We start from the raw sequence: 12,465 nt of genomic DNA, 5'->3' as shown, positions 1-12,465 counted from the left end.
GCCTTGGGTATACAGTCATGAGAGATGTTGCATAAAGGTGTAGTGGAAATAAGTGGGCGAGAGGTTGGGAGAAAGTTATTAGTTGTTAAGCAAGACTGCAAAGAATACGATATTAAAAGATACTCTTGGAGAAACTAATTTAGTATATTATACTGTGACTGCAATTGGGAGAAGGGAATAACCGAATTATGTTGGACAAGCTGATAAATAAACATATTACCCTTTTCCTTCCAGTGTTTATAGTAGAATGATTTACGTCTAAATTTGATAAATTTCTTATACCAGATAGAGGAGGTCAAGAAACATTGACGAGGGTCAAAACCTATACAAAAAACATTATGTAACAATTGTTGGGAGTATTTCAGTATAGGGTTATTTGACTTAAAAGTGCAGTTAGACATGTAAATCATGTTTTCAAATGAGAAACCTTTTGATAAAGAGCGTTCTAATATAATCCATTGTGGCATGGGAGTATCAGCCAATTCATGAGTTAATGCAAAAGATTGTCTAATTAAAAATGAAGAATGATATAATCTAAAATCAGGAAAACGAACACCAACCTCATTCTTGGGACATTTGAGGTTAGCTAAAGCAATGCAGGGATGTTTATTATCTCACAAAAATTTGGTGCAGATTGAATTAATTTAGGAGAAATAAGAAACTGGAATCCTAAAAGGTAAAATAGACAATGTATAGAGGACATGAGGAACAATCATCATTTTAATAGTATCCAGCCTACCCCGCCATGATAAGTGGAGAGGAGCCGTTGTGAAAAGTAATCTCGGGAGTGTGGTTATTAAGGCATTAAACAAACACCTAATTGTGTTTGAAACGGTTGAGGAGAACCAAAGATATTTTATTTTGGTAGGACACCAAGTGCTAAGATTTCTCACTTCCAAAGTGCAGCCTTGGGGGGAGGAGTCAAGATGGCGGGCTGACACCGCCGAGTGAGGACGCTACATGATTCTGCTCTGCTCGCCGAGATTCTGTTTCGAGCAGCGAGCAGTGAGATTGGAGTGATCGGAGAAAGCCACAGATATACGGAAGCAGAGAAAAGCGGAGAAGTGGAGTAGCGGAGAAACGGAGAAACGCACAATAACAAGGGATTACGCGCGTTTAATCCTCCGGCTGGAAAGAACAAAGAAGCTCAATGCTAAGGGCACTTCTTCAGTTAGGCAATAACACCTCCCGTACCTCCCGCGTTTGGTTCTACGCGGCAGCCCGACCGGTTAGCACGCCGGGAGGCAGAGGGAGAGGGAGAGGCGGAGCTGGCTCACCTCAGCTGATTGCGCACCTGTTCCAGGAGACAATCATCACAGGTTCACAGCGGCAGCCACAGCGTGCGGAGGCGGAGGCATCAGGGAAATCGATGTCCGGACGGCAGAGGACCACACGGAGCAAGAAGACCGCCCCAGCCGGCAGACAACCAAACGCAAGTACAATGGCTGCAATCACAGGGATTGTTGGGACAGTGGTTGTGGGGGGGCCTAGCAGCAGTAAAGAGACACAGCTCGCTCAGGAAAACAACGGCGTGGACAAAAGCGGGGGGTCGAAAGTAAAAGAGAAAAATGGTAAACCGGCTAATGAGACTGAGGAGAAGATACAAGGGGAAGGGAAAGGCACTTTTGTTAGTGCTGAACTTGAGTCGGACCTAGAGCGTGTAACGGCGCTCCAAACTCCAAAACAAAAACTGAATAACACTGAGAAAGAAGATGAAGAATTAGAAAACAATAGATCTAATTCAATAATGGTGGTAAACTCGGATACAGAAATTGATAAAGAGCTCTCTGCCACTGTTAATGTCTCATGTGTAGATATGTCAGAAGCTGTTTTGGAGACACAGGTAGCGAACAGAGTGAATACCTCTAACCTTGGAAGCTTAACCCTGCAAATAACAGAAGTGGTAGAAGATTCTGAGAAATTAAAAACTAAAGTTCAATCCCATGATAATCCAAAAAACAGGGTGGTGCAGTCTATCTCCGCTACCGCTACCGATAATACTTATAATGACCCAGTCGAAATAACTGAAATAAGGGAGAAAGGAAACGGCGAGAGCACAGTGTTGGATCGCACGGCTGTAGCTGATGATGACTCGAATCCAGAGTACGAGGAGTTGACAGAAGACGAGGGAGTTGAAGGAGCACTTAAGAACCCAGCAATTAAAAAAACCACCATCAAGAAAATTAAGATGAAAGTCAAAACTAAACAAAAAAATGCTGTACTTAAGACAGTCAACAAGGAAGCCCTTGGAAATAAGAAAAGTCGTCTAATTGACGATAGCCCTCTGAGAAGATGGATTGAGGCGAAGGGGGGAGTCAAGAGCATGGCCCTAAGATTGTCAGGTGCTAGCCCAGACGAGGCCCTCAATACTCAGGGGGCCGGCAAAAACAATTTTGTAGACATTACTAGCGAACATACTCAAGATGATGCCTCTATTAACCAAGAGTCCCCGCAACATTCTGTCTTAGCTATGACCGACTCAGTGCTTGCATCTGGGGTACTCGCAACAGGTACAACTCCCTCGCCTACTCTAACTGACAACACTGTTTCAACTCCCGCCGAACATAATATTGAGACACTCGAACCAAGTGACCAAGATCCTGAACATGTTATCATCAGCTCAGTTCAACTAAATGAGGAAAATCAGACTATAATATCTAAACTGAAAAAAACACAGACACCGATTACTGAAACCCTTATCGAGAATATAGCCAATAGTCATGGAGAAAAGGACATAGAGGTGAGATCAGACGACTCTCTTAGTAAGACCCAAGATACACCAACAGGCTCTGGAGCGCTATCTGAAACATGTTTTCAACCAATGGTACCACAGGAATCTCATGACTCCATTAACTCCACTAACCCTTCCAGTCTTTCTAGTCTTCTTAATACCATGAGACTCCAGATCCAACAAGGATGTTCATGGAATCAATAATGCAGACTCTCCTAGAGCAAAGAGCGGAGATTCAACAACAGTATCTGCAACTCAGAGAAGACAACACCAAGATGCAAGAAACAATGAGTACCATCTGCCAAGGCCTGGGAGGCGCGACTAAAGAGATCGAGGATATTAAACAACGGATTGTAGAAGTAGAAGGAGATGTTAATAAGACCTCAGCAACTGCAAAACAAAATACTCTAAGAGTTACCAAGCTTGAGGCCAAGGTGGAGGATTTGGAAAATCGCGCTCGAAGGCAAAACCTCCGCCTATTTGGTATACCGGAAGGAATGGAGGGGTCCGATCCTAGGACATTTGTGGTGAAACTTTTCCAGAGATCCTTTTCTGATCTTGCGGACTGGGATTGGGACTCACAGCTGCAGAGAGTCCATAGACTGCCCCTGATACAAAAAAACACTAATAGTAAATTCCCTCGACCGTTCCTGATTTATTTTGGTAATTTTCTTTTGCGGCAAGCTGTATCATTGAAAGCAAGACCGAACAATCCCGTGACTGTTGATAATCTAACGTTTTTTGTGAAATCGGATCTTAGTAAGGGCACCATGGATAAACGTTGGGAGCTTAGGAAGCTGATAGATCCTTTCAAAAATTTGGGTTGCATGGCCTATCTCCAAGAACCTGCTCGCCTTAAGGTTATACGAAATGGCAAGGTGGTTTTTTTTACAGATGTAGAAGATGCTGAACAGGCTCTGGAAAAATATTCTAGGGAAAATGAAAGAGAAAAACAGAATGAAAATTAAATAGCATCTTGGCTAAACTGTTGTAGATAAAAAGAACTAGCAAACAAGGAGTAATGTAATTGTGGCATGAGCATGAGCAGTTTATCATGTTAGCTTTCTCTCTCTGCTGCCTTTTCAGCGGCAGCACTAGATAGAGGGGTGCTCCCCCCTAAGGGACGGGTGGGTGCGAGGGCAATGCTGGGGTCCTTGCAGGGGAGGGTCTGACCTTCTTGGTCAGGGGTGGGGGGGAAAAAATGTGTGTAAAAAATGGATCGCAGGATTCGATTGTTTCCTTAAGTTCAGTAAAAAAAATGGAATATATATGAAAAAGGCAAAGGTAGTTGGGAGAAATTTGTACTGGATAACCAACAGGATAGTAACATGTCTAAATTAAGAATACTAAGTTGGAATGTGGACGGCTTGAACAGTAAAAATAAGAGAAACTTAGTAAAGGAGGAGATTAAGATGTATAATCCGAATATAGTTCTGCTATCAGAGACACATATTAAATATCAAGACCGTAAGCTGCTTTCACAATTGAATTATAATTTGGTGGTATGCTCTACTTTGGATGAGACCATAAGAGGGGTAGCTATTTTAATACAACGAGGTGCCAGATTTGTAACAATAAAAACTGCATCAGATGTTCGTGGGAGGTGGGCAATTGCACAGATGCAATGTGATAACTTTAAGATAGTACTATGTGCAATATATGGTCCAAATATCGATGACCCTAGAGTTTATGAAGAATTGAGTTTATACTTATTGGATTGGGAAGGAGAACTAGTAATAGCAGGGGACTTTAATTGTACTATCAATTATAAAATTGATTCCACCGGGCAAAGTAAACACAAAAGAATGAATAAAGTTAGAACTGCTATCTTGGAATTAGCCAGATTGAACAATGTCAGGGACATATGGAGATCAAAATATCCTCTTCAGGCAGGGTATACATATTATTCTGTACCGCATAGATCTTGTTCAAGAATTGACATGATTTGGGCCTCAGAACAAATTTTAGATAATTGCTTGATTGATATCTGCCCTAAAATTACCTCTGACCACAACCCACTATTACTTGAGGTTATGTTTCCCGACCAAACTAAAGAAACTCGAAAATTCACTTTCCCGAGACATATATTGACAGATACAAGATTTTCAACCTTACTCAAGCAACATATTCAGGAGTTTATTTCAATTAATATTAATACTGCTAACATCAACATGGTATGGGACTCATGTAAATGCAGTATCAGAGGTTTCGCCCAACAATATATATTTAGGCAAAACGCTGAGATTCGCCATGAGAAGAAACAAATAATAGACGAGATACGAAATCTGGAAATAAGCTTGGCAGAGGCAACGAAATATGCAAAGAATAACACTGAGAGTATTAGGCTAAAGTTGGCGAAATCACAAGCAGGCTTATTAAAAACACTGAGAGAAAGATACACTTCACAACTACAAAAATATAAATTCAGACAATATGAGGGCGGCGATCGCATTGGGAAATTACTGGCCTTTAAAACTGCGGATAGGAAAGCTAAAACAAAAATCAAAGAAATAGTAGGGGATGACTTAAACACATACGACAGAACGGATCAAATATTAAACCAGTTTGTCAAATTTTACCAACAATTGTACACTCCAGAGACATTGCCTGCAAAATCAGCCATAACACAATATTTAGAAAAGTACATAACTGCATCTCAAACACTCAGTATAGAAACAATTGAACAACTCAATTCTGTAATAACACTAGATGAAATAAAACGGGCCATAGATAGCCTACCATCAGGGAAAGCGGTCGGAGAAGACAGCCTACCAGGTGAACTTTACAAACTTTGCGCACAAGAATTACTACCTCTATTAGAGAAAGTGATAAACTCAATTAGCTTATCCAAAAAAGCACCTCCTTCATGGAAAATAGCGAAAATAATATTTTTTTTGAAAAAAGGGAAACCGGAAAAAGAACGTGGGTCTTATCGACCGATTTCTTTACTTAACACTGATGTTAAAATCTTTTCTAAGATACTGGCAAATCGGCTGGCCCCTAGCATGCCTTCTATTGTTAATCTACAACAGCACGGCTTTGTTATGGGAAGGGATACTACTACACACGTTAATACTTCAATAATCGCCTTTGATGTTGCTGAAGGTACGCACACCCCACTCGGTATGATTCTGTTAGACGCAGAAAAGGCTTTTGACCGAGTGGGGTGGGATTATCTGTGGGAAGTATTAAGGAAATTGGGGCTTTCCGGTTCTTACCTGGATTGGGTTATGTCCCTCTATGACGAACCATTAGCTTTGATTAGTTATGGAGATAAAGAATCAGCAAATTTTAAAATACTAAGAGGCACGAGACAGGGCTGCCCTCTGTCCCCCTTACTTTTTGCCCTATCCTTAGAACCTTTTTTAAATGCTTTAAATGACCAAGTAAACATTATTCCAGTGAGTCATGGAGGAACTGTTTTGAAATTAACGGCTTATGCTGATGACATAGCTATTTATACGAGCGACTTTAACAGAGCTATGCCAGAAATTATTAACGAGGCACAAAAATATGGCCAAATCTCAGGTTACAAATTGAACGTGAGTAAAACTCAAATTATAGCTAACTATACTCCTGATATACATATCTATGACACTTGCAGAGAAGCTACTTATTTAGGTATCAAGTTAATGGCAAAAGTAGGGAAAATATTGGAAACAAACTATGATACTTTTCTAAAAGAAACCTCCACAACTCTTAAAAAATGGCACAAAATTCCTCTTAGTCTAATAGGCCGGTTAAATTTGATCAAAATGAAAATACTCCCCAAGTTACTCTATTTGTTTAGAGCCATACCACTACAACCGAACCAATCTTTTTTTAAAAAACTAGACTCCGTTTGTAGCAGCTTTATTTGGGGATACAAAAAGGCACGCAGGGCTATAAAATTTTTGAAACTACCAATCTCAAAAGGGGGACTTGTTTTACCGGATTTTAAATTATATTTTTTGGCAACCTTTTTCTTTCGAATTCGGAGCTTATTAAAGAAAGAGTCTTGCATATTTTTTTATCAATACTTGTTAGGTACTGACTCCAACCAATTTTTGCTTCGCACACATGACCCTAATTACTACAAACGGGTGAAATTTAAGACTGCTAAGCATGCTATAAATATTTGGAAGAAGATTATGCACATCAGTCAGATTTCATTTTATAATACGGAACTCAGACTATGGGACAACCCGGGTCTTCCTGGAATTTTCTCGGATGGGACTGGGCATCGTTGGATTAATTGTGGTCTTAATACACTAGGCGACATATTTGGAAATAATGGTATGTTAGATTTTGACACCTTGAAAATATTAAATGGTGTGACAAATGATATGCACTATCGATATCGCCAGCTGAGAGACTTCTTTATCAATAAAATTAAATTAACACTAATTACTCAGTCTGAAATTATAGAGTGTATATATTCCGATAAAACTAAATCACTTATAAAGTTGGGATATCAACTTTTAACCAAGGATAAAATTGAAAATACTACCAACATAGCTACTAAATGGTCACGCCGGCTAAATCGGGACATAAACTCAGAACAGATCAGTAAAGCCTTAACTCATATAAATGATGCCGTGCATTCCTCTAACTTAAGACTGCAATCATACAGGACTATTTCAGAATTATATTACACTCCAGAGAGAATATCTGCTTGGGCTCAAGGGAACCAAACATCAGAAAAAACAAAATGTGTGAAGTGTAACACATATGCTGCTGATATAGAACATATGCTCTACTCTTGCCCGGCGTACTCTAGCTACTGGATGGGAATTATAAAACACCTTCAAGACAATCAGATTAAGTTACCGGACTTATCCCCCCAACTGGTTTTACTTGATATTTATGAGACTCACTGTCCCAATCAAGATCTCATAACAATCTTATTAGCCTGTGCAAGATTAATTATAGCAAGAGCTTGGATATCTAAGAACACTCCAACTGTTGCTGAGTGGCTAACATTGGTTATAGAAATCAGAACCATGGAACTTACACTCGCAAAATATAGAGGACCAAAATCCTTAGTTAGAAAGGAAAAAATCTGGAAGCAATTTTTTGAGGTATTGGGGGTTAGTGTACATATACGAAGATATTTGTGAGAAATAATCAAACCATCATTATCGGTTTCTGTGAAATAGCTCTTTTATTACTAGGGCCGTCCAGAAGTTGTTTAATTTAACTCTTGCTCTACCTCCTTTTTCTTTTTCTATCTTTCTTTTCTGTATCCCAATACCCTAACCCTTTACTACAAGCAATGTAAATTTATGCTTTCGAAAAATACTTGAAAATGTAACTGTATCTATGTATTATGTTTGTTTCTCATTGAATCCTGCGACAATAAAAATATTTAAAAAAAAAAAAAGGTAGGACACCAAGTGAAATTAGTGTTAGCGAACATATATTGGTAGCATGAGGGGGTTTAAGGGTAGTACTTCTATTTTGGCACAATTTTATTTATATCCATAGATGCTAGAGTATAAATGAATTTCATGTAAAAAGGGAGGAAGGGAGGAGAAGAGGTTAGACATATAAGCCAAAATATCATTAGCATTAGCCAATAGTTTAGCTTCAGTGGAATTATGTACAAAACCTGAGATACGTGGATTAACACAAATGCGCACAAGTTAAGTTTCTAAACACAAAACAAATAACAAAGGGGTAAGAGGACATCTCTGCCGTGTACCTCTATGTAGCTGAAAATATTTAGAAAAATGGTTATTAACAAAAATACTACCGCGCAGAGTAGAGTATAATAATTTAACAAATGAAATGAAATTGGGGCCGAAACCACACCATTGAAGAGTAGTATACATGAATAGCCCATTAATACAATCGAAGGCCATTTTGGCATCGCGAGACAATGCAGCTATAGGGGATTGATGTCTTTTACCAAAAGCAATGACATTAGAAAACATTCTAGCGTTATCAGCAGCCAGTCTGCAGTTAACAAAACCAGATTGATCGGTGTTGACCAGTAACAGAACAATAGTCTCAAGACCAGAAGTAAGGATTTTGGCAAATATTTTACAATCATAATTAATTAATGAAATAGGACGGTAGTTTTCACAAAGGGAGTGATCTTTATCAGGTTTGGGAATAAGGACAATCAGGGCTTCTAGAAAGGAACCAGTGATCTTAGATTCTGTGAGAAAAGAGATGAAAAATCCAAGAAGTTTAGGGGCAAAAATGGAGGAAAAAGTGGAAAGAAATTCTACAGAAAGACCATCAGAACCAGGGCCTTGGATTTTTTTAAGGATCTGATGGCATCTGTTATTTCTTGGAGAGTTATCTCAGCTCCCAATAAATACAATTTTTCAGGTAAAGATGGGGGGTTAGCTAGACCATTAAAAAATGCCTGCATATTCTGTTCTGAGGGGTTGGTATCATCAGAATACAATAACAGGTAATACTCTTGAAAAGTGGCAGAAATATCTGTATCAGAGAATGCCATTTTGTTGGTGTGCTCATTTAGAATGGGACCAATATTTTTACTTTCAGATTTGATTTTTATAAAAATTGGCCAGCATCTTACCCGCTTTGTTTTGACCTCCGTGATATTTAGATTTAACTTTAAGAAGGATATTGCAGGCATCAACGGTGGCAAGTTTGTCAAGAGCAGACTTGATTTGAATTAACTCATGAAGTACCAAGGAGGATTAAGATGAAAAGTAAGTATGTTCCAGTGTTTTGAGTTGTCTTACAAGAGTTGTCTATTTTTTCTTTCTTGCTGTGCATGCTATAGTGAAGGCAAGAAAAGAGGCCTTGAAGGCATCCCAAGTGTTGTGACAGATGTGTCCGAAGGTTAGTTAATTAAAAAACATCATTAGTAAAGGTAGTAGCTTCAGATATGACATTATTATTGGACAAAAGAAAGTTATTACATTTCCATCTACCAATTTAAGATTATTCAAAGAGAGGTCAAATGAAGAAAAAACAGAAACATGGTCCAAAATAAAAATAGAGCCAATCTCAGAAGATTGGATGGAGGGAAGTAAAGGTTTACTGACCAGAATATAATCAATTCTAGAACGAGTAAGATGAAAAGTGAAGAAAAATGTGAATTCAAAAGAGTCAGGATTATAAATGTTCCAAACATCAAATAATGGACAGGTGGCAATGGCAGATTGAAATGCTTTGTGAGATTTGTCAGTATTAAATTTACATTTACATTGCCTGTCTGTAAATGGGTCTAACCACTGATTGAAATCTCCTGCAACAATGATGTTTGGGTTGTCCAGAGAGGCTGATACAACCTTGATGTTATTCCAGAAAATGGTATCCAGTTTAACAGGGCCATAAATACTAAATAAAAAAACGTCCCTGTTATGGATGATAACCTTAGTCATTACCCAACGTCCATCATTATCACATTGAGTTGATAAAATTTGTACATGCAAATATTTATGACAAAGAATATCAATACCACCTTTACGATTGATCGCAGGTGCATAAATTACTTGGCCTACCCACTGTTGTTTTAATTTAAGAGATTCTACATCATTACAATGAGTTTCCTGCAAAAAAGAAATGTGTGAGTTCAATCTGGACAAGTGAGAGAGTACCTTTTGTCTTTTAACAGGATATCCCAGACCATGAACATTCCACAAGACAACATTACACATATTGGGAAGTGGGATGAGAAATACCAGGATAGTTGTGATATACTGCACGGACACTGCTGAAAACAGAAAGACAGAAAGAAACCATTTATTTAAAAAGATATGTAACACAGTATAAACAACAACAAGTAGAAAAGAAAAGAACATTCATCATACAGTATGAAGAAAGGAAAAAGAACTACTAAGAAAATAGGAACAAAAAGTGGTGGTAAGAAAAATAGATAGATCAAGGAAAGAGATCCAGATCTAAGACGAAGAGTAGAAGAGTAGAAGAAATAAGCATGGAACAAAACAGCACCAAGAGCAAGAAGAGGGGCAGAGGGAATCATACTATGATCTAAATAAGATAACAGCCATATAGAAACAGTATGGAAAGAGGTAGAGAGAATGTGAAGGTAACAGAACTTAGAATAAATTTGGAGCACTTGATAGAAGTATTCACAGAGTTTGGCAAGATAATTTGAAAAAAGACTAGTTTGACAGGAGAGTGAGTGCCATTATGAGTAATTTTACATAGACAAGGATGTAAAGTACCATAGCGAATACGTAATTGTCTCATTAGTGGACGAAGAGCAAGAAACTCTTTCTTTCTGGCATTGGTGGCATTAGAGAGATCTTGAGAGAGATAAATGGTGAGGCTACACCATATAATACGATGTTTCTCTTTTGCTGAGATCTGTGGATTCCAAAAATAACATTATAATTCCTCTAGGTCTAGTAGAATGAGGTTGAAAACGACCAGGACAGTGTGCATGTTGAATGTTAAGTGGAGGATCATACTGAAGATCCAAAAGCTCAGGCGGAACTTCTTCAAGAAGAGGAGAAGTTCCGGGCCCTCTAAATTTTCTGGTAAGCCATATAGATGGAGGTTATAACATCTATTCCGATTTTCAAGATCTTTAGTATGCAGCTTGAGTCATTGGATCTCTTGCTCCAAGATAGGAATCTTGGTAATGGCATCAAGCAAATCATGTATATATTGCTCCATGTTGAACACCTTTGTTTCCATGTTAATCCATCTGTCCTCAGTTTGTTGGAGTTCTCATTAGTAGCGGACATGTACGATTTTAATCCCCTCACCTCATCAAGAATAGTGTCAAGAACAGGGTTGTGTGATGATGGAATCCGCTTGGATTTTGTGCCAGAAGATGAAGGCCTGACATAAACAAGGATGTAAAGTGCCATAACAAATATGTAATTGTCTCATTAGTGGACGAAGAGCAAGAAATTCTCTCTTTCTGGCATTGGTGGCATTAGAGGGATCTTGAGAGAGATAAATGGTGTGGCCAGACCATATAAGCTGACGTTTCTCTTTTGCTGCCTTTAGCACATGGATGAGATATATGGATTCCAAAAATTACATTATAATTTCTCTAGGTCTAATAGAATGAGGTTGAAAATGACCAGGACGGTATGCACGATGAATGTTCAGTGGAGGATCATACTAAAGGTCCAAAAGCTCCGGCAGGAACTTCTTCAAGAAGAGGAGAAGGTATGGGCCCTCTAAATTTTCTGGTAAGCCATATAGACAGAGGATATTACATCTATTCCGATTTTCAAGATCCTCAGTATGCAGCTTGAGTCATTGGATCTCTTGCTCCAAGATAGGAATCTTGGTTGTGGCATCATGCAAATCATGTGTACATTGCTCCATGTCGAACACCTTTGCTTCCATGTTAATCCATCTGCCCTCAATTTGTTGGAGTTCTCATTAATAGTGGACATGTAAGATTTTAATCCCCTCACCTCATCAAGAATAGTGTCAAGAACAGGGTCGTGTGATGACAGAATCTGCTTGGATTTTGTGCCAGAAGTTGAAGGCCTGATGGAGGCTAAAATATACCTGGCCATAGTAGCGTGACAAAGAGGACGATGTGCCAACTTTGGTGATGGCTGATCCTACCCATATGCTGTATGAGCAACAAGTAGAAGCATGCAGACGTGAAGGAAAAATATTTAGAAGCTTGTGTGACCAATATCCAGAACAAAGGAAGAACTCAGAAAATATATATTCAGAAACCAAAGCATGTAATATGCAAGGCAATGTCAATACAGAAAATGCTGTGTGAAAACAGCAGAGGAAAAAAAAAAAAGAAAAAAGAGCTTTTTTTATGG

Source organism: Lissotriton vulgaris, chromosome 12, assembly GCF_964263255.1.
Source record: "Lissotriton vulgaris chromosome 12, aLisVul1.2, whole genome shotgun sequence".
In the NCBI taxonomy this organism is placed as follows: Eukaryota; Metazoa; Chordata; class Amphibia; order Caudata; family Salamandridae; genus Lissotriton; species Lissotriton vulgaris.
This window is presented reverse-complemented; position numbering follows the sequence as displayed.